Here is a 9,423-nt window from a genome sequence, read left to right on the forward strand (position 1 = left end):
CACCTCGCTGCCCCGGAGTGCCGTGCTCCGGCGCGCTCCTCCAGTCGCAGGGCAGTCCCCTCACAGCTGGCTTGAAGAGGGCACGACACTCATCTTTCACAGAGATTTGATCAAAAGGAGTCACGGAGGCTTGAGGCGCTCCTAATGCAGTGCGAGGAGATTCTACCTCTGCTCTGGCAGCCTAAGTAATGCATTAAATCAATGCAGCTGACCTAGGGCCTATTACAATTTTTTTTTTCTCCTTCTCAGAGTGTACAACTATCTGCAAATAAGCTATGAGGTACTTATGAGTAAAATTACTTATTTTTAACGTCAGTGTTGTTTTTCAAATGGCAGCTGCTGCAGGGTTTTTTTTTCCTTTTTAAACACTTGCAGGTCTCAGAGGTTCAGTGAGTGGGGTATGTATTTTTAAAAGTTAAAACATTTCCCCTTATCAACTGACTTTTGAGTTAGGGCTGAATTTTATTCCTTTTTATGAAGTTGAAGCTTCCTATTAACAGCAGTATAGGTCATAAAGACAGGAGAAGAATTACTTTCTAGTAATTGGGCCAAAATCTGGTTTTAGTTATTCAGGTGTTGGGTTGCATTCATGAGCTAGAGCAGGATTTTTGTCATAGTCCTTTCTCACCTATTTAAAAAACCAAAACAACCCCCCAGGACAAAAACACTTCACCTCTCCTCTCCTTTTAACTCCTGGAGATAATTTCTTTGCACTCTCCTAACTCAGGAATACACTGTAGAAAACCAGAGAGAGACATGAGCAAGTTGCAGTGAACTCAGAGGGAATCCCTGTAGGAACATACCAGGACAACATCTGACCAGATGAATACCTGTAATCCCATAGAAAAGGCAGTAGGAAATAAGATGGCTGTAGGGAGAAGACAGCTAACATATTATTATTGTTGGTTTATTAGTTGTCTTCTACTAATCCTGTTTACTATTCACTAGATAAATGCACAAGACTTAAGGAGAACCTAATTTATATTTAGCTAAATACTGGTGTAGAGTTAATGTTAAATGTGTGGCAGTAGTTGGAATCAGATCAAGGATAAGGCCAACATGATCCCAGAATCTGGTTCTACAGAGCATGACAGGAAGCATATGCTTTCCTAAATCCTTCTCTTTCTCCACTCTGTACCTTGCTTCTCCTGCTAAGCTATTGAACTAGATGGAAAAACGGAGAGGGGAATGGAACTTCCTACAATGGTCTGCCAGATCCTTCTGGCCAAAAGCACTCAAGTGTGGCAAGAGTCAGCTACCAATGGTGACTTGGTCCACTCCCAACAGAGCACCCACCATATGGAAGTGCCACCTCTGGGCCCCACAAGATGCCCCAGGAACTTCTCTCTTGAGGACACAAGGCAGGACGTATTGGTCTTGTAAACTGTGAGAAAAAGTGTCCAAGAAGTCACGGCCAAAAATGTGTTATTTGAACTGATTCTTAACAGCAGTGTTTTAAAAGCATCTGCTCTGTGATGGGCACAAAACCTAGCTGCTCTCTCAAGATGTTAACTCAAAGCCAAAGGCACACCTTGTTACTAAAATTGTATTTCCTTCTTAATGAAATAAGCAGTGATGTTAACTAAAAAGGACTCAACATGATTGAGAATTCTGCAACAAAGGTGAGAAGAGTGGCTTAAGATTACATAAACTGCCAGAAGCTCTGAATTGACTTCAAAATGATAAGTGACTAAAACTTAAATGTGTGGAGAGCTGCTCTCCCCTCTAGCGAGTTCCCAGGAAAAACCTATTTACTAGCTATCTGCCATTTGCCTGGAAGATGATAATTCTTATTAAATGGGCTAACTATCCAAAGCAAACAATTTAGGACCAATTTACTGTTTTCTTAATTAATAATCTACTAACAGTCTTTTATTTTAAGAATTGTTTTCATTATTCAAGCTTTTTCAATGAATATTTAATGGGAGCATATTCATGCTCTTTTTAAATTGTTCACTATTTCTGATTAGCAATTTTTCCATGTTTCACTACCTGTGTGCCTTTTGGCAGAATCCACTGATCCCCAGCATAATACAACATGTGCAAGGCATGATTTTTATCTGCAGATCAACTTCTAAAGGAATACTGGTACATTAACAGTGTTTTTAGTAATTTCAGCTGATTCATAGTTCAAGCTTACTTGTACAGAGCAGTTACCAAGATGTATCTTAAGAACGACCAAAATGGAAAGCAGAAGGTGACATCTCTAAAGCTTCCTCCAGTTGCTGGAAAACCAGCTTCTTGTGAAAAGAAACAGACATTGGGACAGGGCACCAGCCTTGAGACAGACATTCTGGACTTCACTTGGGGCTCTGCCACTGAATTGCTATTTGACCTCAGGCAAGTGATTTAAATTGATTTATATTTCCTTGCTTCTGAATTACCTTTTTTTTTTTTGTTTGTTTTAAATCTATGTAAATTGTAAGCTCTTTGAGGAAACTATGGCACCTCATTATGTTCTTCTCAGGGACAGTGTTGAGGCCAAAGGAAAAGGGTCCCCAGCTCTAAACTCCACCTATGTCATGACCAATACCTAAAATCACAGTGTAACAATGCAGCCCAAGGAAAGCAGCTTTCTCCTCCCACCTGCCCCAGCCTGTTCCTTCTTCTCCATGTCCCAGCCTGCGTGCTCAGAGCAGCATGAATGTAGGGGGGATGTAGGGCAGACTGTGAAGGGCTAAAACTTCTTGACCAAATGCAAGAGTATTCATGGTTTTGGGAAGAGTTCCAGCACATGGAACTGACTATAGACAAAAAGGTGCTGCTCTTATTTTATTATCTAGAGTACTTTAAAAATGGATATTAACTGTAGGGAAACACTACAAACAAAACTGAGTCATACAGCACAAAGTACAATACAGTGCCCAAGACTACTTCTGACTCTTAAATTTAAATCATGACCTGAATTTTGGTGTTTGATTCAAAAAAATCATTCTAAATAGAGTATCAGGAAAATAGATTAAAAAAAAAATCATTCTAAATAGAGTATCAGGAAAATAGATTCAAAAAAATCATTCTAAATAGAGTATCAGGAAAATAGCCAAGCATTGACTAAGCACTGGGAGTAGGTTTGTTCTGCCACTGTGTTCTCTAGGCAAATGGGCATGTAAATTCTAAATTCCCCAACCACATGCTGCTGCCTCACGCTGTTCCACAACGGTGTTAACCTCTGTGTCCTGCTTGCTTGGCCTAAATTCCAATCACATAATACACTATGTACCTCTTACTTAAATCAGTGCTGGCAAAGATCTTTGCACTAATTTAATGCTTTGCTCACTTTTCTCGGAGAGGTGTGTGGATTAAACGTTTCTCAGAAGAAATGTGAAGCAATGGTCAGCCCTATGACTGTACCACTGGGCCCTGGGTCACCTTTCAGGAAGAAAACCCAACAACAGTAGGAATTGCTGTCCAGGACTAAAAGGACACAAGATTTTGGGGAAGTAGGAGGGGAAAGAAGAAACAGACTTTGAAAATAAGGAGAACTGATAATCTGTCGGCAAGACTCGAAGACAGTTGTGGGTTTCAAACCACTTGCAAGTTCAATGTTTTTTAAAATCTAACAAACCCATGTGCACACAAAGATGAAAAAAAGATTTAAACAGTGTGCTGCGGCACAGGTTTTGAGCACTAGTCAAACTACAAACAGGCCTGTTAAAGGCATAAAGTACTTGATAAAGTTTCCTAAGATGTGTAGAAGGACAGGGCACTCCAGTACTCACTGAGCAACAGAGAAACTCAAATTTCTTGTTCAGTATTTCCACATAGGCTGATTTTGTAAGGTAGCCTATGCTATAAAGTGTCCAAAGCTGTTTTCTGCTAACAGTTTAACCAGTTTAAATGTTTGCCCCATCTTGCTGCTTACATCCCCCTTTATGGAAATTAGACAAATTCAACCAAGTTTATTGAACACTCTCAGCATTTGCACCCCTGCTTCAGCACTAAGTTTCTTCATTGCATTACTTTTCTGTAGCCCAAAACAGTAGTGAAGTCATTACAAAAAAACTAACATTTAAAATAGCATGTATGGCAAACCCAGAGGCATGTCAACATCAGCACCACTGACCCATCCCTGTGAAATGGTGCCTCTCCATTGACTAAGACCAAGAAACTGCAATTAACAATTAGGACTGACCTGGACAGTAAGTTTCTTTTTAACTCTTATTAATGGTTGCTGTATGTCACAGTGTATTTGCCTCTGAAAAATTTGGTTATGTAATACTTTTGCATCAAATAAAATTTGGTGGGTTTAAGTTAGAGCCTTTTTCAAGGCAAATCTCTCAGCATTAACAGTAGCATATTTATACTATGTGGCATAATTATGCATTGAACACCAAAACCTTTTTAGTATACTGTAAAAACATATAGCTTTAAACCATGAGACATAAACCAAAGGACTTGGTTTGTCTCCTCTGAGCAATAGTCCTGCTGATGATCCTCCCACTAAAGCCTTACCCCACTTCCAGTGATTTCTGTAGTTGTGTATTTTGATTCTCCATTTTGGATTATTCGTTCTTTGTGTAAATCGTTCTGGAAGTATCTTAGGATCAACAGAATTATACACTGCCCCACTTCATACACACGTTGATAGCATTAACCTTGAACTATTACTCTATTTCACTCTTTTACTTCCTAGTGTTTTCATGTCTTTTCTTCAAGACAGCTTTGCACTGAACAAAAGGCATTTAGCATCCACTTGATGACAAACAAGCACAGCATTTTATCACTCCTAATGAAAGCATATTCACATGTGCAAGAGTGGTGAGTTCACCCGATTCTATTGTAACTGTGCCTGTCTGTTGAATGGTTACAACTTCATTCTAGGACCTGAGAGCATTTATGATATCTCCAAATTAGGTTTATTAGACTGTTTTGGAGAGTCTGCACTAAAGGACTCTTTTTTGCTCCTTCCTCCCACTGCCCCCCACTCTTGGGCTGAGATGGAAAACTGGCTAACTAACTTCTGTCCTCTACCTTTCTAAACATTTTCACCTACAATGAAATATGCAGCTTCTGTCCAAATGGACGGCAAAAGACTGCATCATTTTTCCACATACAATGTCATATACATGAACGAGATACTCACCCAGCTCGAAACAGGGCTATAAAGAGTGAGATGGGAATGCTGCAGCAAGAACAACACCTCCAAAGCTTCCTGGCAGCTCTGCCCATCTTTCTTTTCATGATCGGTCTTGTTTGGGATGGGTTTGCATAAAAGTGCTAGCAAAAAATAAGAATTTGCAAAGTTGAGTTCTTTGAGAACTTCCCAAAGATGAGAAAGGTGCTAGCAAGTGAAATGCAATTTTCCAATTTTATCTAATAACCAAGCAATAATGGGAGTTGAAGTCTTTCACTGTCAGGGATTAAGGTGGGTGCTGTATTGGCTACACATATCCCTTTCTGCACAAGTCTACCAACTGCCCTCTAATCTTGCAAATACTGTGAGGAGTTTAAAACATTTAATTGCTAACTCTGTTATTAAGAAATCTATCCTGCCAGTCTGTAGCTCCTAACAACGTTCAGTCTCTTAGAGCAAATCAGTTTTGATACTGATGTTTCTCAGAGGTGCAGCATTTAATCCTCAGATTACAACACAAGTTTTAACAGGCAGTTTCTGCCTGTCACCAAGATTTAGTAATTGACAAAAAAATTCAAACCCCTTTCTAACACTAATGGTTTATCAAAAGAATACCAGTAATTTCAGTCAAGCCATTCTGATGAACCAGGCAGAAATACAATGGGGAGACAGACATGTTTATGCTATCTGATTGAAAGGGCTGAGACAGAATTCCAGAGACTTGGTGTTGTCATAAGAGGAACAGTCAGGAACCACGATTGTTCCCTGGGGCCAAAGGGTGTGACATTGGGCCAGAGGTGTGTCAAAGTCAGAATAAAATGCCTGCCATAAAACTGGTAGCCACTCATATTCACATGGTTAAAGAAAGGAGAGTTAGCAATATAACACCTGAAACAGTAATGTACTTTGTTCTTTTTTCCCCCCAAAGATGATGAATCCCACCAATACAGGAGACCCTTCATCTACTCTATGGAGCTTTGTATTTATTTTCACAGCCTCTAGCCTCTTCCTTCCTTTTGGTTATGGCTTTGTTTCTTGTTTTCTCCTCTTTTTTTCTGTCCTTCTTGTTCTGTAATACCAGGTAGTGGTTTTTAACCGTTTAAACCATGGCATATAATAACTGATGAGTAACACGGCAGTAATACCAGTGGTGGCAATTTTGCTTTGTTTCATGGGAGTGTTAGAGTATTAGAGAGATGACTAGGACATGTCTCAGTGGCAGACTGATAAAATGAAAGATGAATTTTCCCTGCCTACAACTCTTGCCAAGTTTTAATCATAAACATCAAACAAGTTACAGGACATGTTTTTCCCAGGCAATGAAATAAAAAGCAAACAGTCTGTATTTTTTTAAACAAATTTTGGATGAATAATTATTGCAAAAAAATTTACTAATTTATCTACTGAAGATTCTTTTGCAAGCTCATCAGCTACAAATTTCTGACCAAACGGTTGAGTTTAACAGTCATACTTAAAGTACTGTCACTTCTATGACAATGCTTATCACAGAGCCTTATTTACCAGGTCTCCCACCCTGCTGAAGATTTTTTCTTACAGCTTTATATGTGGACCAAAACATTAATTCTCAGTTCTCTTCCCATCTACATACTCTTCTAATTGATTCGGAGAAACATTCAGTTCCTATTTTACAGTGACATTCCAAGAAAACTTCCTTGAAAGCGTTACCCATCTTCCATTAGCAGATTTCTTCAAAGCTGCCTCTTTACTAACTTAGTCCAGCCATGTGCCTGTTCTTTTTATGTCTAGAATATGTGTTAAACTTCTGAAGCTTACCCAGGAGTGAAAGCAGAAGGCATAGCAATGTCCTGGAGTAGCATCTGACTACCCCCTCCGAGTGGGATAGCACATCGATACCAGGACGGTTTGCAGTGAGCTGTTTTTAATGGACAGCTCCCAGGTGACACCAGACATTGCTGCAGCAGCAGCCGCAATATCATACATCCTTGATTGAACTTTGATTAATTTTCCAGACTTTCAGAGCCTGTGGCAAAAGGATCCACAGCGGTAGCCAGAGCCATTAACTCCATCTTTTGTGATTTCTCCTTCTTCATTATGTTTGGGTCTTGATTGAACTTTGTTCCAAGCTAGTAGCTTTTGGCTATGGACAAGGGAGATAAGACTTTAGAAATGGAGTGTAGAAGGATAATATGTGAGAAACTTGCAGCAAAAGCTGCCTAGCTACTTGGTGGTAGCTTTGGATATACCTTGATGATGTGAGTGGCATTAACAAAAATGTTGGCACTCTGGCTAACACAAACCATCACTTTATGCAGTCACAGTCCAAATGTCTTCCAACATTCGTGCATAGCAGATGCTATTTTATTATGCTGAACAAATACAAAATTACTGTGTTCACACGCTGAATAAAATTACCATTCCTGGTCAAAGCTACAACTTTACAGAAGCACTTGTTAAAATAAATTAACAGTCCTAGTGGCCTCCAGTATTATTTACAGAGTTTGCTGCTAAATTGCGCAAGCAACTATCCTGCTGTTGGTATGCTCAATAGGACAATTTTATACTGTACAGTCAACCTAGTGTCTGTAAGATCATCATATCCAAAAAACCAGCTTAGCAACAACTACAGCCAATCCTACTGTTACTGAGGAAAAAACCAAAACTGGCAATACTTAATTGAAAATGTTACACCAAGTTTTTCCAAAAGATCCTTTAGTGTTTTCATCACATTTCTGCCTCCATCATTTTTGGTCACAGAATGTCTAAATACTTCGCTAGCAAAGGGACATTTCAATTCTAAGATTACTTCCTATTCTTTTTACAGTTACTGTTCAATTCTACCACTGTAGTATATTGCCTACTGTTGGTATTTGCCAATGGTGGGATATAGAAATTGTATGGAGAGGTGGCTGTAGCGATCTATAGAATTTTTTTCCCAAACCTAGAAAAGCCCTTTCAAAGCATGAAAACTGAAACTTAGTGATGGGAAAAAAATATTAAACTATTAGGGGTGATTCAAAATCCACTATAAATCAAAGATATACACGATGTTTCCATAACATCTGACACAATGGGGCTTTGTCCCTACAAGAGGCCTCTGGGCATTCCTGTGATATAAGCTATAATAGATTTGTCTCTGTGAAGCTTTGAGTTATTGTGGCACCTCCAATAGAGACAGCATCTGAAATAATTTAAAACCTGGAAATAAGAGAAACCTTTTAAAAATAAAAATACATATATACTTATACATACACACACATATATAAATAAATATAACTTTTCCTTGCTTTAAGCTTTATATTCATTGCCAAGAATAGCTGGCTGAGGAATTGGCATCTGCCGTGAGCTCTCATTTATTTTCCAATGCTGCCTTGCCCCATTGCCCAGGCAGCCTCCGCAGTTCCCCTCCTCTCATCTCCTCACCACTTTGCCTTCCTCTGAACCCAGGATACAGAGCAGACTTCCAGCACAGAGCCCTTCTCTGCTTACAGGCTTTCCAGCTCCTTTCCTCCTTCTGCCAATCCTTGTCTCAGCTTTCTGACAGGAGACCGTATAGAAAAAACAGAACCTCTCCTACCTGGTATTTAGGCAGCATTAACAAGACTTGCATGCTAGAAATTATCAGCTCAAATGTGTTCAGACTGGTGCTAAGCTGTCAGCTCAAGCTGTATCTATCTGACTGATCTGGACACTAGACTTGGTTAAAGTGGCTAGGATGCCACAGACAGCTAGCAACTTTGGGAAGTAAATAACTTGTGGGAATGTTTGAGTGTTGCAACAGAGAGAAGCAATTCAAGAAACATGAAGCTGATGTGAATTAAGTATTGTATTGGCTACTGAGTCCCTTAAATTTTATCACTGATGCTTCTTGAAATGCACTTAAGCAAGCACAAGCCTATTTTAGGGTGAAACCAGAGCTGCCCTGTTAATAACTTTGAAGTCCTGGACTGGTTACCCGGGCTTTCCCTCCATTAATACAGTGGTTTAAAATAATAGGGAAGTATGCATAGCATGAAAAGTGGAAAAGAAAAGTGCTTCAAGACCAACCACTTTTTAGTGCACGTTTGGGAACTGCTTGGAAGAGTGCCAGGGCTAGAACAAGGTGCGAAATCATACAATCATAAGAAGGGTGGCAGGTGTAAAACAGAAGTCTCTTATGGAGCAGTGGTTTGGGGTAAAATATCTGCAGGAAGCTGACTGCCAGACCGACACAGAAGTGATTGAAGTAGGAGGCCTGGCAGGATTACCACAAGGAAGTAACGAGCCTTCAGGTATACTAAACACACACAGCGTTTGTGTGACTTTTCACAAACCTCCTTTTCTCTTTTATGTTGCCCTAGTATTAAACCATACAGTGGTGGTAAGAAGGA

This window comes from Cinclus cinclus, chromosome 13 (assembly GCF_963662255.1).
Source record: "Cinclus cinclus chromosome 13, bCinCin1.1, whole genome shotgun sequence".
NCBI lineage: Eukaryota > Metazoa > Chordata > Aves > Passeriformes > Cinclidae > Cinclus > Cinclus cinclus.